The following is a 26,041-nucleotide window of genomic DNA, read 5'->3' as shown; positions in this document are numbered from 1 at the left end:
CTCTAGAACTTATTCATCTTGCTTAACTAAAATTTTATAACTGTTGAACAGCAATACACAATTTCCCCTTCCCCAACGTCCTGGATACAACCATTTTACTCTGCTTCTATGAATAGATGGTTTTAGATACTTCATATAAGTGAGATCAGGTAGTATTTGTCCTTCTGTGACTGGCTTAATCACTTAGCACAATGTCTTCCAGGTCCATCTATGTTGTCCCAAATGGTAGGGCTTCCTTCCTTTTCCTTTAAGGCTGAATTTCATTTCTTGTATGTATATATTATATTTTCTTGAAATATTGTTCTGTCAATGGATATTTATGTTGTTTCCATTTCCTGGCTATTATGAATAATGCTGTAATGAACATGTGAGAGCAGATATCTCTTTGAAATCCTGATTTCAGTTCCTTCCAATAAATACACAGAAGTGGGATTTCTGGACTATATGGTAATTCTATTTCTATTTTTTTTGAGAAACCTTCATACTGTTTTACATAGCAGTGGCATCATTTTATATTCCTACCAATGGTGTACATGGGTTTCATTTCTTTACATCCTTGCCAACACTTGTTATAGCTTTTTTTCAGGATCATCTTCCTAACAGGAGTAAGATGATACTTAATTGTGCTTTTGATTTACATTTTCCTGATTAGTGATGGTGAGCATTTTTTCACATACCTGTTGACCATTTGTAAGTTTTCTTTAAAGAGATGTCTCTTTAAATCCTTTCCCCATTTTTTAAATTGTGTTGTAGTGGTCTCCTGTTATCTATAGGGATATATCTTCCAAGACCCCCAGTGGATACCTGAAACTGCAGATAGTACCGAATCCTATATATACCATGATTTTCCTATACATACATACTATTATTAAGGTTAATTTATAAATTAAACACAGCAAGAGATTAATAACTAGTAATAAAATAGAATAATTATAACAACATACTGTAATAAATGTTATGGGACTGTGTTCTCTGTCTCAAAATATCTTCTTGTGATGATATGAGATGACAAAATGCCTATGTGACAAAATGAAGTGAGGTGAGTGGTAAAGGCCTTGTGATGTAGTGTTAGGCTACCATTGACTTTCTGACAATGTGTCAGACAGAGGATCATGTGCACCTGCACAGCAGTTGATTACAGGTAACTAAAATTGTGGAAAGTTAAACTGTGGGTATGGGGGGACTACTGGATTTGTTTAGTTTTTTTTCTGTTTTCTGTTTTGCTATTGAGTTGTAGGACCTCCCTATATATTTTGTATATTAAGCTTTTATCAGAAATATGGTATGCAAATATCTCACATCCTATAAATTGCCTTTTCACTCATAGAAAAATTTGTGAGATGCAGCAAAAACAATACTAAGAGGAATTTTATAGTGATGAATGCTGATGAAAAAGGAAAAGCTCCCAAATAAGTAACCTGACTTCATACTTCAAAGAACTAGCAAAAGAAGAACAAACTAAGCCCAAAGTTAGCGGAGGTAAATAACTAAGAAAGGTCAGAGCAGCAGTAAATGAAATAGAGTATAAAAAAACAATGGAAAAAAATCAACAAAACTGAACTGCTTTTTTGGAAAAGATAAACAAAATTGACAAACCCTTAACTTGACTAAGAAAAAAGAGAGGACTCAAATAAATAAGATCAGAAATCCAAAAGAGGACATAACAATTAATGCCACAGAAATAAAAAGGATCATGAGAGATTATTATGAATAATTAAATGCCAACAAATTGAGTAAGCTGTTAGAAATGGATAGAATCATAGGAACACACATCCTATTAAGACTAAATCATGAATAAATACAAAATTTGAAGAGAGCAATAATGGGTAAGGCAACTGATTCAATAATTAAAACCAAAGAAAATCCCAGGACAAGATGGCTTCACTGGTGAATTCTCCCTAATTGATAATTAACACCAATCCTCCAATCCTTCTTACATGCTTCTAAAATATTGCAAAAGAGGGAACACTTTCCAAACTGATACTGCCAAAAGATAGGCAGAATACTATCTCCACCTCTTGTTACCTGCCCTTGTGTAGTCTTGTTGATGCTGGATGAGATTGCAGGATTAAGGATGAAGGCCCAATTTCCTACTGGTAAAGTGGGTTACCAAATGGCTCCAGCTTGTATCACTTTGCTCAGTCTCAGTGATGCTCTGTGGGGTGAAGCCTTAAATGGCTGCTGGTACCTGCTGATACTACCATTGCTGGGGAATCATAGCACTGTCAGCTTCTGCCAGATGGGAAATGGAAGATTAGCTTCTTGCTGTGTCCCTCTGATACTATTAGAGGCAGGTGCGGAAATTTGAGTGTTGATGCTTACTTTTGTGGGGTAAGGGCAGGATGGGATGGGAGATCAACTTTCTGCTCTGACCTACTGAAACCATGGTGAGAGGTGTACCATTTTACCATTGGCGTTTGGCTCGAATAGGGTAGATATTGCCAAAAATTTTTTCTATTGTTATGTCACTCTTTCACTGAGGATAACAGGCTTTTTTTTAAAAATCTTTTTTAAAATATGCCTTTGGGTGGGTTTGTTTTCAAGGCATATGAAACATTCTGTCCAAGATAGAGGAAAGGCAACAAGGACACCCCGGGAACTCACTACTGTGTTCTTCCTCAAGTCTAAAGGTACCTTTGTAGTCTGCTTTATTTTTAATTCCTTTCAGAGTCGTTCTATGCTTTTTTGTTATATTATATCCAGAGAGTTATTTTCATTTATGGGTAAGTCCTGGGAGAAGTAGGGCTACTTTACTTTGGCAGAACTGAAATCCTCTGCAATGGTTTATTTTATTTATTTATTTTTAATGTTTTTGATACAGAGAGAGACAGAGCATGAGATGGGGAGGGTCAGAGAGTGAAGGAGACACAGAACGGGAAGCAGGCTCCAGGCTCTGAGCTAGCTGTCAGCACAGAGCCTGATGTGGGGCTCGAACCCACGAGCGTGAGATCTGACCTGAGCCGAAGTCGGAGGCCCAACCAACTGAGCCACCCAGGCGCCCCTGCAATGGTTTATTTTTAATGAAAGGATGGCAAAATTGAACTCTTATTGTGAAAATATTGTTAATTGGAATAGTTACTTGTATATGTATTGAGAATGAAAGGGAAAAGTCTAAACTTTTACATTTGTTTAAGAAATGAGAGGGAAGTTTCACAACTTTCAAGGTTGTGATTATTGCCACTTAAGTATTATGAATAAACTATGAATACTTCATTAGTGACCTGAGGAAAAATTTATAAAGTAATATGTTCTTCTCAAAATAATCTATAAATTTAGTGAAATCCCAATAGGTATCCCCAAATCCATATTAAAAGGTTGTGATTATTGCCACTTAAGTATTATGAATAAACTATGAATACTTCATTAGTGACATGAGGAAAAATTTATAAAGTAATATGTTCTTCTCAAAATAATCTATAAATTTAGTGAAATCCCAATAGGTATCCCCAAATCCATATTAAAAGGAGTATTAGTGGAGTACTGTCATCAAGATGGCAGAATAGAAGGCACCAGATCCCTCTTACCCCAATGGAGACATGACCATAACATTGCACAGATAAATTGTTTTCATGAAAACAAGTTAAGAAGCTCCTGTACCACAGGCCAGCATATGCCCAAGAAGAACCACACTGAAGACAGAAATTTGGTGGTATTTACTCACCAAAGCTCCCACCTCTGGTATAGCACAGTGTAATAGTGAGAAAATTTCCAACATCTGACTCCTTCTCAGGGAGGGAAAGAGAAGAGTGGAATGTACATCCAACATTGTGACTTTTCAGGGGGTTGCATAAGGGACTAGAGTTCTCTTACATGAATCAAAACACTGACAAGAATTGGCACCAGGTTGGGGATTGCTAAGAACAAAAGAAATCACTTCATTGTCTAACACCAAATAGTCCACAGTACTGAAGATAGACACTAGGTAGAGCTCATGTGTCACATCTTGATACAACACCAGCAAGGCTCCAGTAGTGCAAACAGACCTCAGAGGAAACTTCTGAGTAGAAAGAAACAGGAAAACCTCTTCAACTATGACATTATGCACATAGGCCCAGAAAAGACGCATCCCCAGAAAAGGCTTGAGAGGTCTTCAGAAGTCAAGCTGGGCTTACTGGTGAAGATCCTCCTTATACAAAGCAAGACTGTAAAGACCTTCACATGTGAAAGTCCCAATTTAAAATAAGAAGACATACAAAGAAACAGGGAAGTATGGCCAAATCAAGGGAACAAAATAAATCTCTAGAAACTTAAACTAAAGAAATGGAGATAAATGAGTTAACAAAGAATTTAAAACAACTTTCATAAGGATGCTCAATGAACTAAAAGAGAGCACAGTTTTTCTTTCATAAAATTTTCAAGTGATCTGTATAGATACTTTGCACTAAAAGAAGTAGAGCATAAATCCCTACACCTAAAGTATAGGCTGCTGAGTGTAGTGATTCCTTTTCCCAAAAACAGTATACTAAGGGGAATGGAGACAAAAACCAACTTTTCATTGGAGATATCTGAAAATTTCTACCTCAGCTAAGTGATCAGTTTCAGTATCAATAGTGATTAAGTCATGTTGAGAGTATATTAACCTTTGATGCACAGTGATGAAGATGGGAATTTATCTATTATATTCCTCAAAAAAAGAACTATCATCATTCTACTTTAATCATGATTTTAAAATGATAAATATTCCAACAGAAGGGTAATCTGCAAAACACTTGACCAATATACTTTAAAACTGCCAAGGTTATCATCAATAAGAAAAGTCTGAGGAATTTTCATAGCCAAGAGGATCCTAAGGAAACACAACAAATAAATGCAATATAGTATCCTGGATGAGGTCCAGAAGCAGAAACACATCAGGTAAAATCCAAGGAAATTTGAATAAGGTATATATTTTAGTTAATAATAAAGTGGTAATATTGGTTTATTAATTACAATGAATGTACCATAATAACATAAGAGGTTAATAATAGGAGAAACCGTGTGAGGGGGTGTATGGGAACTCTGCACTACCTTTTCAGTTTTAATGTAAATGTACAGCTATTCTTAAAGTCTGTTTTTTTCTTTCTTAAAAGGTTTTATCTAGTGTTCTTCTTGGCAGCACATAAACTATAATTGGAATGATACAGAGAACATTAGCATGGCCCCTGTGCAAGGATGACATGTAAATTTGTGAAGCATTTCATATTTTTGAAGACATAATGTTAAAACATTAGAGATGCAGCAAAAGCGGTCCTAAGAGGGAAATAGATAGCAATACAGGCCTATATCAAGAAGCAAGAAAAATGTCAAATAATCCAACCTTATGCCTAAAAGAGCTAGAAAAAGAACAAGTGAAGCCTAAAGCAAACAGAAGAAGGGAAATATTAAATATTAGAGCAGAAATAAAAAATATATAAAAGCTAAATAGAACAGATCAATGAACCTATAAGTTGGTTCTTTGAAAAAAATTAACAAGATTGATAAGCTCCTAGCCTGACTTATCAAAGAAAAACAACTCAAATGAATAAAATCACAAATGAGAACATGTTAATAACAACCAACACTACAGAGATACAAATAATTATAAGACAATATTATGAAAAATTATATGGCAACAAGTTACACAAACTGGAAAGATGGATAAATCCCTAGAAACATAAAAACTGTAACAGAAGGAAGTAGAAAAAATGGACCCAGAGCCAGCAAAAAATTGAATCAGTAACCCCAAATCTCCCAAGAAACAAAAGTCCAGGGCCAGATGGCTTCACAGGGGAATTCTACCAAACATTTATTATTTTTTTAAATTTTTAATATTTTGTTTATTTTTGAGAGACAGACAGACAGCATGAGCAGGGGAAGGTCAGAGAGAGAAGAAGACAGAATCTTAAAACAGGCTCCAGGCTCTGAACTAGCTGTCAGCCCAGAGCCCAATGCAGGGCTCGAACCCACCAACCGTGAGATCGTGACCTGAGCCAAAGTCGGATGCTTACCTGACTGAGCCACCCAGGCACTCCTCTACCAAACATTTAAATAAGAGTTAACACCTATTCTTCTCAAACTATTCCAAAAAATAGAAATGGAAGGAAAACTTCAAAATTCATTCTATGAGGCCAGACCAAAGACTCCACTAAAAAAGAGGACTACATGGATGTAAAGACTCTCAATAAAATACTAGCAAACCAAATCCAACAGTACATTAAAAGAATCATTCACTATGATCAAGTGGGATCTATTCTTGGGCTTCAAGGGTGATTCAATATTTGCTAATCAATGTAATATGCCACATTTATAAAAGAAAGCATAAGTACCATATGATCCTTTTAACAGATGCAGAAAAAAACATTTGACAAAGTATAACATCCATTCTTGATTAAAAAAAACCCTCAGCAAAATAGGGATAGAGGGAACATACCACAACATCATAAAGGCCATATGTGAAAAACCCACAGCTACTATCATCTTCAATGGGGAAAAAACTTAGAGCTTTTCCTCTACAGTTAGGAAAAAGACAGGGATGTCCACTCTCACGACTGGGTTTTTTTAAAAAATGTTTTTTATTTATTTTTGAGAGACAGAGAGAGACAGTGTGATCAGGGGAGGGTCAGAGACAGGGGGAGATACTGAATCTGAAACAGGCTCCAGGTTCTGAGCTAGCTGTCAACACAGCCTGATGCGGGGCTCTAACCCACAAACCATGTGATCATGACCTGAGCTGAAGCTTAACCGACTGAGCAACCCAGGCTCCCTCTCACCTCTGTTTTTTAACATAGTACTGGAAGTCCTAGCCTCAGCCATCAGACATCAAAAAGAAATAAAAGGCATCAAATAAGCAAGGAAGAAATCAAACTTGGACTATTTGCAGATGACATGATACTCTATATACTAAACCCAAAGTCTCCACAAAAAAAATTGCTAGAACTGATACATGAATTTAGAAAAGTCACAGGATACAAAATCAATGTACAGAAACAGGTTGCCTTTCTATACGCCAATAATGAAGCAACGGAAAGAGAAATCAAGAAACTGATCCCATTCACAATTGCACGAAAAAGCATAAAATACCTAGGAATAAACCTAACCAAGGATGTAAAAGATCTATACAATGAAAACCATTTATATTTTAAAATAGTCTTCTAAGTCCACTGAAATCTATTCTCTTTGAATTTTATTTTGTCGGATATTAAAATCTCTATACGTGTCTGGTTATTTCTTTCACATAAGCCAAATTTATCTTTTCCTATCTTGGTATAGTGCTTTTTTTAAAAAAATGTTTTATTTAGTTTTAATACAGAGAGAGACAGAGCATGAGAGGGGGAGGGGCAGAGAGAGAAGGAGACACAGAATCTGAAGCAGGCTCCAGGCTCCGAGCTAGCTGTCAGCACAGAGCCCGATGCGGGGCTCGAACCCACGAAAGTGAGATCTGACCTAGGCCGAAGTCGGAGGCCTAACCAACTGAGCCACCCAGGTGCCCCGGTATAGTGCTTTTAAAAGTAGAGGCACACCCCTTCTGCCATGTGAGGTTACATTAAGGAGATGGCTGTCAGTGAGGAATCAGGCTCTCATCAGACACTGAAGCTACTAGTGCCATAATCTTGAACTTCCCAGTCTCCAGAACTGTGAGAAATAAATTTCTGTTGTTTATAAGAACAATACAGGCATACCTTGGAGATACTGCAGGTTCAGCTCCAGGCCACAGTAATAAAGTAAATATTACAATAAAGCAAGTCAAATGAATTTTTTGTTTTCTTGGTGCCTGTAAAAGTTATGTTTATACTATACAGTAGTCCATTAAGTGTGCATTATGTCTAAAAACAATGGACATACCTTAATTGAAAAATATTTTATTGCTGGGGTACCTAGGTAGCTCAGTCAGTTAAGCGTCTGACTTCAGCTCAGGTCATGATCTCACTGCTCATGAGTTCGAGCCCCACCTCAGGCTCTGTGATGACAGCTCAGAGCATGGAGCCTGCTTCAGATTCTATTCTCCCTCTCTCTCTGCTCCTCTCCTTCTCATCCTCCCTTTCTCTCTCTCTCTCTCTCTCTCTCTCTCTCTCTCTCTCTCTAATATAAAGAAACATTAAAAATTTAAAAAAATATTGCTAAAAATGCTAAACATCTGAGCTTTCAGTGAGTCATAATCACCGAACACAAATCCCCATAACAAATATGGTAATAATAAAGAAGTTTGAAATCTTGTGAGAATTAACAAAATGTGACAGAGACACAAAATGAGCAAATGCTGCTGGAAGAATGACAGTCAGACTTGCTTAATGCAGGATTGACACAAACCTTCAATTTGTATAAATTATAGTATCTGCAAAGTGCAGAAGAGCTGGATGCAATAAACTGAGGTATGCCTGTAATATTTATTAGCATACATTAAGCATCAATGGGTTTTCATTGTGAAATATTTAATATTAAAGGAATTCTCAAGTTTCATTTCACTAAACCTCCTGTAGTGCTACTCTCCTACCTTCATATGCAAGTATTTCAACAATTTAGTGTACACCCTTTGAGTCCTTTTATCTATGCATTTATCAGTAATCATGTATTAAGAAGAAACATACAGCATCTTTTTCAATATGTGTTTTATAATACATCACACATGTTTTTACTTGATTCTTTAAAAAATTTATGTACAGTTGACACACAATGCTACATTAGTTTCAGGTGTATAACATAGTGATTCAACTTTTCTTCATTATCCTCTGCTCACCACAAGTATCACCACCATCTGTCACCATATGATACTATTAAAATACCACTGACTATATTCCCTATACTGTATCTTTTATTCCCTTGACTTATTCATTTCATAACTGGAAGACTGCATTTCCCACTCCCTTTCACCCATTTTGCTCACCTCCTCACCACCTCCCCTTTGGCAACCCTGTTTGTTCTCTGTATTTCTAGGCCTCCTTCTGCTTTTTGTTTGTTTATTATTTTTTTGTATTCTGCATATGAGTGAAATCACATGGTATTTCTCAGTCTGACTTATCGCACTTTGTGTAATATCCTCTAGGTCCATCCATGTCATTGCAAATGGCATGCCATCCTTTTTATGGCTGCATAATATTCCATTTTATTCCATACTATTGCATTCCAATATATACCAAATCTTCCTTATCCATTCGTCTACTGATGGACACTTAGGTTGCCTCGATATTTTGGCTATTGTGGACATTGCTGCAATAAACATAGGGGTGCATATATATTTTCAAATTAGTGGTTTCATTTTCTTTGGGTAAGTACCTAAAGTACCCAATTAGTGGGATTATTGGATCATATGGTATTCCTATTTTTGACTTTTTGAGGACCCTTCATGCTGTTTTCAACAGCAACTGTGACTTGATTTTACTTTACTATTTTTCATTTGTCATGACATAATTTAATATAGACAAATCCTGTAAATATTTCTTTTCCTTAAGCATGTGGATATTTTGAGTGACAGAATTATGGTTTTAGACTCTGGCTCTAAAGATAATTTAGGATGTCAGAGGATGGAGAATTTAATCTTATGACTTATATGACCATCTAATTTCTACAATAACCAAGATGCAGTACATATTCCACAGAGGCAGAGATCTTCAGCAAAGGCACGTGCTGGCTGGGATGTCTGAAAACGAGCTTCTGGTATTTGGAGTTCCCAGTAACCCTTGTCTGTGTGTTTATGAGCAAGGGTTCTAGCTGCAGGTACACGGAAGTGTTCTGATCCCTTCTGCCACGCGATTCATACCTGAGGCACTTACTATAGGGATATGAAAATGTCTCAGATATGCCTGGATTCTCCCCCTCGTTGAGAACTGGCATCATTAGGTACCAAGTAAAATTGAGAGTGGAATTAGGATTGGGTGATTCTGAGCTCTCCTTTAGACACAGCATATGTTATAAACATCTTGTAAGAGTATGCTGACTTGGGGCTGGAACACAGGTGTGTGCCTGACAGCAAAGCTAAATTTGTCAGCTTTTCCATTTAAATGGATTCCCTAAACCATTGTATAGGAATATTTTACCTCCAATGCATATCCCTCCAGTAAGTTTCTGGTGTTGCCTGTAATATTTATTCATTCATTTATTGGATGGGGAGTCTCAAGTATCTGAGGTAGAGATTAAAATTTTTCCTGAGGATGAACATGCACTCTCCAGTTGCCATAGAAATCTGATGTCAACCATAGGAACATGATGTACTTTTGGTTTCTATGACACCTGAACTATGTTATCTTATTCTGGGAGGAAAAACATTTAACTCGGATGTTTACGGGCAGAAAGTGTGTGATACTTGCATCAAAATAAGACAATTTGGATGTCTCTCATCAACATGAGTGTGTGCATAGGTGAGGGTGCTGGGGGAGCGTAATCAAATATCTGATTGCAAATGTAAAGGCTGATTACTTCTGTTTTGAAAGGAGGCTGGCAGCCACTGCTGAGAACAGGCTGAGTCACTACTTATTCATTTCCTCCCTTGTTTTTGTGTGTACCATGAGGGCTCTGTGATCTTGGATTCTGTAAAGGTAAAGTCTGTAAATTGTTTCTGACTATGTACCACTCTCCATGAAATATTTTTGCAGTAGCCCTGAAAGATGTATCTTCATTTATATCTTCATATATTAAAGACATTTAGGGAAGGCAAGTTATGAATACCCAAATTTTGAAACAAATGAATTGTGAAATACAATGAATGTAAAAGAAATTCTAATACATTTTTTCTTGGATTCAACTAGATCATTTGCACACCCTCTAGTTACTTGAACACCATTTTGGAAATTATGGCTGTAACGGAAAACTTTTATTCCATAACTAAAATCTGCAAATAGCTCTCCATTAGTCTATGCATAAAGTACAAGCCCCTTACGGAAGCTTTTGGTCTCTGTGGTTGAATTCTTATTGTGATTTTGTTGATGTAATATTTTTTTGTTTGCTTTTGCTATTTATGGACCGTGTTTCAAAAGAAAGGCAGATTATTCAAACTACTTACTGTGTTTCTTTCTATTAATTATGCTTCAGTAAGCAATTGGTATAATGTCTATTTAAATCTTTCAGCTTTACATTTCTGACTCTGTTCTGTGACACTGAAGCATGGTCTCTGCTAACCCCATTTCTAATTTGCTACCTGGCTCATTGTTAGGCTCTGCTCATGAGTGCCACCTGGAGACGTGTCTGGAGGAAGGGAAGCAAGTTAATCACAGTTCTGTTTCTAGGATAAACTCTACTTGATCATTGTATTCTTATTATATATTGTGGTTTAGTCTGCTAAAAATACATTTAAGTTAAAAAGGCATATTGAGCTATAGTTTCTGTTTCATGTCATGAATTTTCTTCTTTGATTTCAGAGCAATGCCGGCTTCATGTAATGAGGTAGGAATTGTTCCTGCCTCTTCTTTTTCTGCATATGATAGAGTAACAAGGACAAAATTTACCTTCTGTATTAATGTCCTGTTATTGCTGTAACACATTCCTACAACGTAGTGTCTTAAAAAAACACATTTATCATCTTACAGTTTGAGAGGTCAGAAGTCTGAAATAGGTTCCATCAGGATGAAACCAAGGTGTTGGAAGGCCATGCTCCTCCAGAGGCTCTAGTGAAGAATTTGTTTCCTTGTTTTAATAGCTTCTAGAGCTGTATATATTTCCTTCCTTAGCTTATGACTCCTTCCTCTATCTTCCAAGGTAGCAGGGTGGCATCTTCAAATCTCTCTCTACTTCCATCTTCACATCTCCTTCTCTCTTATAAGGACACTTACAATTACACTGGACCAACATAAATATTGCAGGATAATCTCTGTATTCAAGATCCTTAATTCTATCACAACTGTAAAGTCTTTTTTGTAAAATAAGGTGATATATTCACAGATTGGGGGTTAGGATGTGGAGATATTTGGGGATCCCTAATTCAGACTACCGCAAATTCCTATGAAGCAACAAAAATAATCAGAAAAAAAGGGAACAATGGTTTTCAACACACTGGGCAAAAAGTAAGAAAGGATAGTGATAAATGAGAGGCTGGAAACAAGTCACAGTTACCATCATACTTATTGGGGAAAGACTGAAAGCTTTTGTCTTAAGATCAAGAGTAGACAAGAATGCCTGCTCTTGCCATTTCTATTTAACAATATACTGGAAGTCCTGGCCAAGGCAATCAGCCAAGGAAAAGAAGGAAAAGGCATGCATACTGAAAAGAAAAGAATAAACCTATTTCCATTTGCAGCAGACATGGTCTTATGCATAAAAAATCATAAATAATCCATAAAAAATCATCAGACTTGAGTTCATCAAGATTGCAGGATAGGAGATAAATATACAAAAATCTGTTGTTTTTTGTATTAGCGATGAAAAAATCCAAAAACAAAAGGAAGACATCAGCTCCCTATATAATAACATAATATAAATAAAATACTTAGGAGTAAATTTAACAACACAAATGTCCCTCAGTTGATGAATGGGAAAATAAAATGTGTTCTATTGCTACAGTGAAATATCATTTGATCATATAAGGAAAGAAGTACAGATTCATGCTATAATATAGATGAACTTTTAACACATTTTGCTAAGTTAAAAAAAACCAGTGAAAAAGGCCATATATTGTATGTTTCAAATGATATGAAATGTCCAGAAAAGGCAAATTCATTGAAATGGAAGGTGCATTAATGTTTGCCTGGGTCTGGGGTAGGGAGCAGGGATGGACTGCAAATGGGCACAGAGGATCTTTTTGAGGTGTTGCAAAATTTCTAAAATTGAATATAATGTATAAATTGTGATAAAAGTTGCATAACTTTCTAATTTTATCTAAAATTATTGAATTTTACACTTAAATAATTTTTATGTTATCCTATTTTACATTTATGTTATTTTATGGCTCAGTTCCATGACCGTGAGATCATGACCTGAGCTGAAAGCATAAGTCTGAGTCTGGGGGTGCCTCTATGGCTCAGTTGGTTAAGCCTCTGACTCTTGCCCTTGGCTCAGGTCATGATCTCACAGTTTGTTGGTTCGAGCCCTGTGTCAGGCTCTGTGCTGACAGTGAGGAGCCTGCTTGGGATTCTCTCTCTGTCCCTCTGTCTCTGCTCCTACCCTGTGCATGCTCTCTCTTTCTATCTCCCCCTCAAAATAAATAAACTTAAAAATTTTTTTTTAAAAGAGTGGAAAAAAAAAGAAATCAAGAGTCAAATGCTTAATTATTCGAGCCACACAGGTACCCCATGGTGTTTTTTTTAATATATCAATATCGACATTGAGATTAAAGGAGAGAGAAAAAGAGAGTTTTTTCTTTCCTTCCTACTAGCACAAAACAAACAATATATACAAGAATTTGTACAACGTATTTCTAAAATGTTGCATTGGGAAGACTTTAAAGAGAAGACATGATAATTTAAAATTCTCATTTTATCATTTCCCTGCTTTTATATCTTCAAAATTTTTAAATCTTTTAATAAGAAAAACAACTGCAACTTACAAGCTTAAAAGAAAAACATATATTCTTCAAAATGACACTCACATTATGGTGAATTTATAAAATAGCCTGTTAAGTTTAAAATAACAATTTCCCTATAAAATTAAAATTTAGAAGTTTATAGATCCAAATATTATCTTACGTGACCATTGATGATATCTATTTTCTTAATTTTTAGCATCTTTTAAAATTATTATTGACCAGATTCTTTTAAGTAAAATGGTTCTGAAAAGAGTCTCTTCCATTTTATTACACGCGCACGCACACACATATGTTTAGGAGAGGGTAATTTTCCATAGATTGGAGAACGTTCTTTAGCCAAGAGTGGTGGAACTTTCTGTGTACTCAAGAAGGTTTGCATACTGGAATGGTGGTGTAGCTAGGTGATGATCTAGGATCTAATTTCTTGCCAACTAGCAATGCTGGCTGCAGTTCTGCCCTGAACACCTGGTTGTATTCTCTACTTTTTTAGAGGTAAATTGTTAGAGAGAGGTTTAATATTTAAAATGCTTATCACTGGAAAGTATGGAGCGTGGTTAAGGCCTCCTACCTGTGTTCTACAAGAAAGACCAGATGCCAGTCCCTGAGGCAGGAATGACTGGTAAGGACAGTATGTTTGCCTGCTGTGGACGCAGAAAAATCAGGGTTCCCATTTTGGGTTCACAACTTCCCAGTTATATGACGAATTTCATACACTGGATAAGCTGAGTTTATTTAGTTATTCAGAGAGAGAGAGGGAGAGCAGGGGAGGGGCAGAGGGAGAGGAAGAGGGAGAGAGGGAGAGAGAGAGAGAAAAAGAGAGAGAGAGAGAGAGAGAGAGAGAGAGAGAGAGAGAGAGAGAGGGAGAAAACACACCCCAAGCAGGCTCTGCAGCATCAGTGCAGAGCCCAACGCAGGGCTTGAACTCACAAACTGAGAAATCATGTCCTGAGCCGAAATCAAAAGTTGGACGTTTAACTGACTGAGTCATCCAAGCGCCCCTGGATAAACTGTTCTATACTGCATCTCTTTTCTCTGACTGTATTAATCTGCGTATGGAATGTAGTAAAGTAGTTGGGAGGTTTTCATCACTCTTATTTAAAATTCATTTTGTTAATCTTACTTTCACATTACCCTAAGAGACCTAATTCCTAGCATCATATTTTTAAGGTGTATGAATTTTAGCATTACAATCCATATCGGTTATCTGTCATAATAATGCTGCTTTAAAAAAAACCCATCAGAGCTCAGTAACATATCAAAAACCACTTAGAACATGAGTCCGCATGTGAGCATTTTACTCTGGATTCAACCTGGCAGTGTTCCTGATTATGGCTAGGTTCACTTGCATGGATGGATGTGTGTTGGCTGATTTGGACAGGCCTCATTTCAGAAACCTAGGATTTCCTGGCTCTGGTGCATTTGTCTTTTATATTCCATTAAGTTAGTCTTAGCATATTCTCATGGTGATACCAAAGTGCAAGAATTAAGGCTGAAATGCAAAAGTGCTGTTTCAGATCTGTTATTGTGCCACCACCACCTACATCTCATTGGCCAATGCAATGAAATGGATAAACTCAAAATCAATGGATGAGAAAATATAGTTTGTCTCTCAATGAGAACTTCTGTCATTAGGCAAAGGATATAAAATTAGGACCTATAATCAGGAAATCTATAGGAGGAAGCAGTTATCTTGTACTAGATGCAATACATAGGAGAAGGTCTAGCTGGGCTAGACTAGAATTAAGTATATAGCCAAACCAAATTCAGAAAAGGATCAGTAGTAATCAGATATACAGGCTCATTGTCTAGCTGCTACTGTTTTCCATGGATGAAATATAGTGGTGTAGTTTCATGTCTGAGCTTTTCATTAGAAAACGTAAACATAAATTTACCATATGACTCACTAATTCCACAATTTTAGAAATTCTTTTAGAGTTTTAGAAAATATAAACTACTCTATAGTAACCAAAATTCTGTTGCTGGTTGCCTAGAGTGAGTAGAGGCAGTATTGACTGCATGGGGCAAACGGGAACTTTCAGGGTTGATGGAAATTTTCTGTATCTTAAATTTGGTGGTGGTTACATGAGGTATATGTTTTCCAAAACTCAATGAACTCTACACTTTGAATTAGTTTATCATACATAAATTCCACCTCAAAAGCTGACAAAAATTTATCTCTATCCCACTTCCTATTTTTCTTTCTCTTTGTCCTTGGAAAGTAGTGATATTCAGATAAGTATTACCTCCTAAATAGAGGTAGCTGTGTGACTTAGACATCCACGGACTGGAAACAACCCAGTCAGGAAAGTAGTCACAACAGGTACATAGGAAGTACTCTGCAGCCCATGAAAAATTTCACCCTCCTATAAAGACAAGGCTGTATGTGGATGTGTGTGTTAACAAAAACATGCTATTTTCAACTTTTTTCTGATTATAAAATTGCTTATTAAAAAGTCAAATAAGATTGAAAACTCTCATGGAAATATATACTATATCATTAGAAATTTCATCACAGAGAAATGGTCCGTGTTAAAATTCAGATTTATATACTTGCAAATTTTTATTTTATTCAAGTACATATTCGTATACTGTTTAAAAATGGTTCTTCTAGGGGTGCCTGGGTGGCTTAGTCAATTAAGTGTCCAACTTAGGCTCAGGTCATGATCTCGTAGTTTACAAGATTGAGCCCCACATCAGGCTCTGTGCTGACAGCTCAGAGTCTGAAGCTGCTTCGGATTCTGTGTCTCCCTCTCTCTCTACCCCTCCCCTGCTCGTACTCTGTCTCTGTCTCTCTCTCTCTCTCTCTCAAAAATAAACATTAAACAATTTTAAAAAATAGTTCTAGAAAAGTAAACATTTGTACGCATCTTCCCTTGTTCATATGGGTCTAAATAATCTTTGGAAATTAGTTTGAAGGAATATAACCCTGTATTTAAAATTTTTAATTTCAGTTATTTTTATGATTACAAAAGTAATACATGCACAGAAAATATTAGAAATATCTGTAAGATAAAAAGATTGAATTGTTCTGTGATCTTACTCCATCACTGCTTCCTTTTTAAGCAGATTTCCCTATTGTCTCCCAAATAGGCTTCATTTCATATTCTATGCCAGTAGGGTCACCATTTTCTTTATACATGGATACATATTTAGAAACATGTTATAGATAGGTAGATAGATAAGCAAAGATACCAATATTTATCATCTTTTGCTAAACAGTAAAATATCTTATTGTGGGCTATAAGCTTTAGAAAGCCTTCCACAAGGCAAATATTTCATAAAAATAAGAATAAACAAATATATATATTGTAAGAAAGTCCAAGTTTATTTAAGTACATAATAACTTTGCAACTTTCCTTCTCTACATGAATGAACAGCCTTGCCAAGTTTAGATTAAAAATATATCAGAATGTATTCAGATGACACTACATTAAAGATTAAGTTGTAGCTATACAACTTACAACTATACTAATTTATAATATAATTTATAGATATACATTTTAAAATTTATAACTATACAAATATTCTCTTATGTTCTTCAGCAAAGTATAGTTATCTTCAAAGAGGTCTTGCCCATTTGAGAGTGCTATAAGTATATAATAATTAAATGGCAAAGCGTGCCTTAAAAGCATGAAATTTTCACAGATTTATAAAGGAAAAGGAAAATTTTAGATTTGTTTTACTTGTTCCAATTTTATAATATGTCCCTCAATACAAAAACTTATTCCCATGTGGAGGGCCATCTCTCAATTCTTCCTAGAACAAACAAGTAATTTAGGAAACTTTTGTACCCATAAAGAAACCTTCAGGGCTCTTCCCAAGAAACAACAAAAGTTGTGGAAAACAACATTTGTACTTGATAAAAAGCCTTATACACTAATTTTATTTTTATCTGGATGGATTTTTAAAAAATTCTGATGTGAATTCTTACCCATTCACTGACCATTTCCCCAGAACTCATACTTTTGCCTACAATGTAGTAGTAAATTTTTATTGAAAAATGCTTAATTATTTCAGTAATGGTATATTGGATTAAAATGGTAAGAGTACTTTCCATAATTATCAACCTTGAGGTAATGGTACTTGGCAAGTAATTGTTTCATCACATATAGAGATCTCTTAATTATGTTCAAAAACAGGGTATTGCCCATGCTTCCAGGAGGCTTTCTATTATTATTTGCACTATCTTTTGTCATTTAAAAAATCCAGAAAGCAGCAAGAAATCCATAAAGAGAGAATGAATACATCTACAGTCTATTCCAACTGACAGTAGAAGGGGAAGGGGGAGGGGGGGAAACGAGGTGGTGGTGATGGTGGAGGGCACTTATGGGGAAGAGCACTGGGTGTGGTATGGAAAACAATTTGACAATAAAATATTATGGAAAATAAAATAAAATAAAATGTAAAAAAAAAAACTTTAAAAATAGAATTGTAGAAAAAAAAAACAACCAAAAATAGAATAGCACACATCCATCAAAAAGAATAAGTAGGATCTAAAAGCATTACCATGGATTGGAGAAAAATATTTTATAGGCTCAAATTTCTGTAATAATATAATTGTTTAGCATCCACTTTTATGTGACAAATGATATTAATTTTTTTCTACTAAGATATAACTATAAATACATGCATAGAAGGGTATGTACAAATCTAACAAAAGACTTACAAATAAAGGCAGTTGAGGACTAGAATGGATGCAAGTAGTAAATTGGGACATTATTATCATATGATATTGTAAATTTTCAGAATTCATTTATGTTTTAACTATGCAATTAAATAATAATTCTTTAAAACTTTTTCAATGTTTTATTTATTTATTTTTTAAATATTTTTTATTTATTTTTGAGAGATCGAGAGGGACACTGCAAGCAGGGGAGGGGCAGAGAGAGAGGGAGACACAGAATCCGAAGATAGACTCCAGGCTCTGAGCTGTCAGCACAGAGCCCAACACGGGGCTCGAACCCACAAACTGTGAGATCATGACCTGAGCCGATGCCAGATGCTTAACCAACTGAGCCACCCAGGCACCCCAGCAATTAAATAATAATTCTTAAAAGAGAATAAAATACAAATCATTGACACTAGGAATGAAACTATGCATATAATTACAGAGTCTGAAGTCATAGAGAGGATAACTTCTGTTTTTAACCCTACCAAATAAAGAGATTGGAAGTTATCACTCCCATCCTTACAGTGAGAAAAAAACTGGACAAACCGAAAATCAGCAATTTTCCTTGGCTCATCAAATAACTGGTGTCATAGGGGGAAACACCACACTGAGAGAAAGGCACATTCTGAGATAAACAGAAGCATGTGGATGCTAAAAGCATTAAGACTACTTATTCACTAGGAAATTTAAGGAATTGCTGGAGGCTGAATGTGACCTAACATGAAAGCGAGGAAATCTTTGGAGCTGCAGTGACAGAAGGTTCCACACATATTCATGAGCTTTTCTTTCAGGAGCCCTACCAGGTTCCCTATGATGTTCTCATGTATGGAGCCTTAGCCTTAGCAGGCAGAAGGAAAAAGTTAACAATTGTGAAAAACTCCCAGGTTTTTCTCCATAACATAAGCCTACTTTCCAGCAGAAAGACTCACCAGAATGAATTGGAAGTTTATTCCACCTGGGAGAAGGGAATTATCCTTTATGGCCTTCTTCAGCCTTTCTGTCTTCCTTTTTAACCTAAGGGGGAGGAAGACATAGTTAATAGAAGACAGGGCTTTATGGACAGATTGGAGCCACGGATCCAAGGTAGACAGCTGAAACAAGGGCAAAAAACAAAACAAAACAACCCCCCCCAAAAAAACAAAACAGAACACAAAACAAAAAACCATATCCCTGGAGGAAAGACAGAAACACATGTGAAAACTATACCTGTGAGACACAGGCCCACTAAAAGAATGAGACTTTATCAGAAGATTATAAAATGCTTCTTTTCCTCCACAACCTACTATCACAGCAACACTTTTAAAAGACACAAGCTACCAAAACTCACTTAAAGAGAAATAGATAACTCTAACAACCCTATATCTATTAAGATATTGAATTACTAGTTAAAAACCTTTAAAGAAATTTTTTAATGTTTGTTTATTTTTGAGACAGACAGATACAGAGTGTGAGCATGGGAAGGGCAGAAAGAGGGAGACAGAATCCAAAGCAGGCTCTGGCCTCTGAGCTATCAGCACAGAGCTCAATGTGGGGCTCGAACTCATGAACTGCGAGATCGTGACCTGAGCTGGTCAGATGGTTAACCAACTAAGCCTCCCAGGTGCCCCAGAGCCTTTAAAAAAGAGAAATCACAAAGTTGGCTTTTATATAACACCCAGTGCTTTTCCCCACAAGTGCCCCTTTCTATGTGGGGAAGAGCACTGGGTGTTATATGGAAAACAACTTGGTAATAAACTATATTAAAAAATAAATAAATATTAAAAATTTTTTAAAAAATAAAATAAATAAAAAAGGGAAATCACCATTTTTGACTCAGATGGTTTTACTGGTAAATTCTACCAAATATTTAAAAAAGAATACTCATTTTTCACAATCAATTCCAGAAAACAGAAGAGGGAACACTTTCCAACATATCTTAAAATAAAGTATCACCTTAATATGAAAAATAAATACATTTAAAGAAAAACAGAACAGACCAATATGTCATGGGATACAAACAAAAATCACCAACAACAGATTAGTAATTAATCCAGCAAAATATCAAAAGGATAATGTGTCATAACCAAGTGGATTCATTCCAGGAATGCAAAGCAGGTTTGACATTTGTAAGTCTGTCAATGTAATGAATTAATAAATTGAGAAAAAAGCATATGATTATATTAATAGATGCAGAAAAGGCATTTGACAAAACAGCACTCCAAAAACCACGAATAATGGAAATTTCCTCATGCTACAAAAAAGGTGTATTTTTTAATAACTCCAGCAGTTAACACCATATTTAACAGAAAGAGACTTAGGTCTTTACTCCAATGATTGGGGACAAGGGAGAGGGAGAAGGAGAGGGAGAGAGACAGAATCAGAAGCAGGATCCAGGCTCTGAACTTTCAGCACAAGCCTGAAGAGGTGCTCGAACACATAAACTGTGAGATCATGACTTGAGCTGAGGTCAGATGCTTAACCAACTAAGCCATCCAGGCGCCCCTAGAAATTCAAATTTTTGTAGCTACATCACTGCTAAGAATTTCTATTTTTGTGTTATTTTTCTAAAATTGTGTTTCCCAAGTAATTTGTCTATTTCATGTTACCAAATTTATCGCCATAAAATTGCTCATAAATTATTTTATTATATGATTGCTCAAAAAATTTGTAGAAATATCCCCTTTAATTCCTGATATTGGTAATGAGTATTTTGTCTTCCTTAATTATTCAAGCAAGGCTTAATGAATTTTATTTATTTTCACAAGAAAACGTTAGCTTATCAGAAAACTGATAATATGCTTTTTATTAGCTATATAATTTATTTACACTAACCCTGGTATTAATTCACTCTTCTTCATATAGCTTCTTAATGTACACAATTAGATTATTGATTTTAAACCTCTCTGCCATTACTTTATTTTAAAAGAATGTTCATGGCTATTCTCTCCATATGGCATATTATGTACTTTCAACTACTAATATTATCCCTATTGAATAGATAAGAAAGCTGAATTTATAGAGGTTAAAGATTACACTAAGTTACATAGTTTATAAGTTGCAACTCTGAGACTGAAACCCACCTTTGCCTTTTTTTTCCCCTGATGGAAACCTTAAACATGCAACCACTCCACCATATTGTTCTCTTGACAAACTATAGAGGCTCAATAATGATCCTTAATATTTATCTTATATTTATCCCCACTAAGAACCTGACAATAGCCTTCATTAATTTTGCTTTCAGGTTTAACCCTGATCCATTGTGCCATCTGGGAAATAAAATGGCTTCTTCCTGTAGCAGAATCCCTAGGAATGAACACAGTTTGCTTCCAGTTTGCTTTTTAATTCAAGAAAGCTGTGGTATACTACAGCTCTTTCTAACCTAAATAATCCAATATTACAGAGACTGTGTTTTACTTTCCCCAGTAATGGTGGGTTTATCAGGTCCTCACCAGTCTCACATACATTTTATGTTTTGAGTCATTGCTTATCACCATTCTATAATAATGATCTTTGAGCAGCCCCATCCACTGGCAGTATTAGGGGTTTCCTTTGCTTTAGGAGCATAATTTCCAAACTGCGATAGCTTCACACTGTGTCTCAATGATCACTAGGGCACAGGGCACTTTGTCAAAAATGGATTTGTCTTTCCAACAATCATTTTTATGTGTGCTGCAATCCTCATGTACATTGTTGGAAAGATTGCCTTTGGAAACAGCTACAAACTATTGACTTTGGAAACAGCTCAGTATGTTGTTTGCCTTTATTTATATTTTCCAATATTATACCTAGTAACCAGGATTTCCTGGGCATTCCATCTACAGAGACATTCCTGGATTCATTGGAGCCCTAGTATTGTTGTTACCAGAAAAATCTTCACTTGCCACTTGGAAGATATTTATCATAATAGAAACCGACTTCCATGTATTACTCAGATACTGCTTCTTTATTAAAATCACATCTATCATCTAATATTTTTCAACCACTTCATTCATATAGTCATACATTTTCAGCATCATGAGGAATAATAGTGCTATTTTAAGCCCATGAATCTGAGGATAAATGTTATATGCCTACAAAAGAAGAGGATAATCTTTCAATCGATGTGGCAAATTTTTATACTGACAGTATGTAGTGTATTATGTCTGGAAATGGAGCAGAGGTATGGACTGACACAAAGTGATTCATATTGGGATATGATACTAGAATTTTAGGTGACTCACCATTCAGTTTGTTTTTTAAAATTATTAATGTTTGTTTATTTTTGAGAGAGAGGGACACAGTGTGAGCAGCGGAAGGGCAGAGGGAGAGGGAGACATAGAATGCAAAGCAGGCTCCAGGCGCAGGGCTTGAACCCACAGGCTGCAAGATCATGACCTGAGTCAAAGTCGGACACTTAACCAACTGAGCCACCCAGGCACCGATGTTTTGTGGCTTTGTTTGGAGGTGGGAGGAAGCAGCCTGAGCTTTCTGGCATATGACTGACACCTGAGACATTTACTGAAGCTAATCAGTCTCAGATCTGTTTGCATTTTCCCCATTTTTGAGACTTATTTTCCTTATCTGCCAAATTCTAGAGTCAACCAAGTGATGATGAGTGTATATTTGGGGGCTATGTTGTCTTTGAGATTGCTACTTAATGTAGCATCAGTTATGTTAGTCTCTAAGGAAGTTACATTATGAGATTGGAATCCCAGTGGTTTGTGTTTTTTAAGGGAAACCAAATCTGCTACCTACCCTATACTGACTATCTACCTAAGCCATTATCTGAAGTTTTCCCCTCCACACTACACCTTGGTGAGCTTCCTGTATTTAATAAGGTCTATTTAATCTTTATATTGGAAGGCGTAAGTGGCTGCAGTATGGACTATGGCTTCACTGTGAAAATCAGTTTTCACATTTTGATGACCATAGAAAGCTGTCAACAGTTCAAACATCATGGTGACCTTCTGGTTTCTATACAATTGGGATACAATTTTATCATGGAGTAGAACCATTTAGCAAGAATGTTTACAAGAAGGAGATGTCTCTTAAACTTTAGGGTCTGCCACAGTAAATGTTCTGAGTCCCAGAAGAGACCACTTCTGCTAAGGGAATCAAGTTGGGTTCAGCTGAACTTGAAGTACAACTCCCACCTGGTCACTTTAGTCTCCTTATGGTAGTGCGTCAGTAGGCAAAGAAAGAAATTTATATAGTAGTGGGGCAAGTTGACTCTGATTACCATGCAGTGATATGAGTTGTTTTTTGGTGCTTCTTGCTTGGTAACCATGGTAAGTGGAATCTTTATAAAATAGGTGTTGATTTCTTCATAATATCAAGAATTGTTTACACTTCAGATCTTGGCTAAGTGGGGCTGAATGCAACAAAAAGTCTTGGACTGTTGACTCAGAAATCATTCTAGGAAGCCTGCCTTCATGCTTAGGCTGGTCTTTTAAAAGAAGTATCTTTCTTTGTTAATTCTTTGGAGGCTTGAAGCAAATTTAGCACTATTCATTAAACACTGTCCAGCTCTGGTTTTTAACATCTCCTCAACTGTCTGTTCTGACTGCATCTATTTTGATTCTATTTTTTTCTAAAGAGCTTTAATAATGTTAAAACGTCCAAATTCTCTTTTCTTTATCCTCTGGTAGGTTTTTACAATTGCTAAGATCTGAACTATACAATTTTTTAGAACCTCTCCCTACTGGCACAAGCTGACTCCAAGTAGAACTCAAGGAACAACTCACCCTTTGCAGCAGAGTGCCTCCACATTAAAACACTTTAGTTTTGCTGGCATTGGTAGAATTAAAAGGACAGAACATGCATGGGCTTAAAAGGTAATCCAGGACTCTGAGGTCTCAAAGAAAGGGAAGGAGGACCCAAACTCTAGAAGCTGAGGGTCTTAAAAATTCACTGGACCCAAGGCATGTCAATTTTTGCCTTTCAGCAAAGGAACTTAGAGCTTGCAACAGGGGCACAATCCTTTGTTGACTTCAAGGCTACGCCTCCTATCACCCACCCAACAGATTCCTTCCCAACTTGTCCAGCACTGCCTCAGGTGTAGTCTCAATTGGCCGCTCTTCACAAGCACCCCCCTTGGCCCCCATACCCTGCTTCTACAACCCCCCTGTTGCAGGGCCTCCACAAGCACCATAGACCTCTGTATCTTCTGCCACTATCTTTGCTGCTGCCTCCACCACCTCCCAGCAGGCACTGCTGCCAACAGTCTCAACTCTGCAGTTGCTATCTTTGCCAACTTTGTCAGGGGCCAGATCACTTTTACAGTTGAGGCACAGACTGGTGTATCTCTTCTGCCACGTCTGCCACAGAGAATCAAGGCCTAATCTCAGGTGGCCAGAAGGGAGCCAGTGTTGGAGTGGGCCAGGATCCTGGATTCATCAGGGGTGGTACAGTGCCTGTAGAATTGGGGGTTCGAGTAGCAAGAGCTGCAGCCCCTAGGGATTTCCAGGCAGCCATTCCAGCCCTTTAGGAGGAGGAGGGTGGGCAGGAGGCTGCTCAGCCTGTAGTCCAGGAGAATTGGGATATACATCCAGTAGAAGAGGAGGAAGAAGAGGGGGAGCAAATTGGAGAGGAGGAGGAAGAGGAAGAAGAGGACAATGAGGAGGAGGAGGGAGAAGAGGAGGGAGATCAATGGGGGGGAGAAGAAGAGGAGGAGAATGAGAAAGAGGAGGAAGAGGACAGTGAAGAAGAGGAGGAGGATGACAGCTTTGAGGAAGAGGATGAAAATTATTTGAACAAAGAGGAAGAGAATAAGGGTAAGGAAGGCGCATCTTTGAGTTCCCCATGGCACACTTTTGGTCCCTATTCAGAGCTGTGATCCATTCCCTTTTATATGGTATCCATGATAACAGCCATATCCTTGCTGGTGCAGCCCCACACAGGCTGGATGGTGGTCAGGTGCCACTCCGGGGAACCAGTGACCCTGGAGATGGACTAATGCCTCGGGAGGTGAAGGACCCAGAAGAGGTCTGGTTAAATTCCAGGAGCTAAGGTCTAGGAGGGAAGGTACCTGGCAGAGGGCACCTGACCCTGGGAACTGGAGGAACCCACAGAGAGAGCTACAGCCCAGAAGTCAGAACTGGTGGAGCTCAAGGTGTGGGAGGGCGAAGTACTGGCTGATGCTGCCACTTTATGAGAAAGCTGGGGCCAATGCACCAGAGGACGTGGTGGTTGTGAATGAAGGCAACATCTTCAGGCTCTTGTAGCCTCTGTTGGCACAGCTGGCTTACTTGCAGGCCACTCTTTGTGCCTGCCTCAGGTGATTAAGCAAAACATCAATGTTTTACAAAGCATTGTACTCAATTGTATAAAGATCTTTACAGTCTTGAGAAAAACAGTTTAGTTTCTATCAGCTTCTGTTTGATAAGAGAGCTGAGACCTGAGTTCATCAGTGTAATTCGTGAGCCCAGAGAAAGTAAGTGTCAGTGGGAAGTAGGTGTTCATGAAGGTACTTGGGGGGAAATGAGCCTGAAAGAAAAGGGCAAACAACTCTTCTCCTCGCATTTGGTTGATGACTTTTAAAAATGTAGATTCTTGGTAAGATAATATGAGAAAATGATGAAATGGTACTGGGGCACTTTTCAGGGGTTGAGAAACCAATGAGTTTCATGACAGAATTTGTCTTTAAATCAAACACGTATTTTCCAATGAAGTTCTGACAAAAACATACAAAATGCTGAGGACACGTCTAACAAGGGTCAGAAATAATCAGCAGCACAGGGTATGAGATCTATTGGAAATAGGGAGAAAACGTCACAGAGAAAATTATCAAGCAGCAGAAATCTGAGGGCCACAGAAGTGTTATCATCAACTAGTAGGAATGTGCCCAGCTACTTTTTTTTTTTTAAAAAAACATATTTCTATTCTACAGATTCTTCTGAGGGCAGAGTACTTGATGCTATATTGATTTTAAATTGGGCTATTTTTTCTGCCACCTTCTGGTCATAAAGAAGCAACTGAATATAAGTTTCTTCACTAACAAAGCAACTGAA

The 26,041-nt window shown here is 36.9% G+C and overlaps 1 non-coding gene and 1 pseudogene across 1 annotated transcript; one reads left to right on the top strand and one right to left on the bottom strand.

Annotated features, from left to right (window-relative positions):
• Positions 1-26,041, bottom strand: part of LOC115283830 — a 121,217-nt pseudogene that overhangs the window by 34,166 nt on the left and 61,010 nt on the right.
• Positions 5,080-5,186, top strand: LOC115284445. Its single transcript, XR_003905199.1, has one exon. It is a non-coding gene; the product is annotated as a U6 spliceosomal RNA (small nuclear RNA).

The sequence above is a fragment of the Suricata suricatta genome, chromosome X, assembly GCF_006229205.1.
Source record: "Suricata suricatta isolate VVHF042 chromosome X, meerkat_22Aug2017_6uvM2_HiC, whole genome shotgun sequence".
Classification (NCBI taxonomy): domain Eukaryota; kingdom Metazoa; phylum Chordata; class Mammalia; order Carnivora; family Herpestidae; genus Suricata; species Suricata suricatta.
The sequence above is the reverse complement of the archived record's forward strand: the minus strand, read 5'-3'. Positions and strand labels throughout refer to the sequence as shown.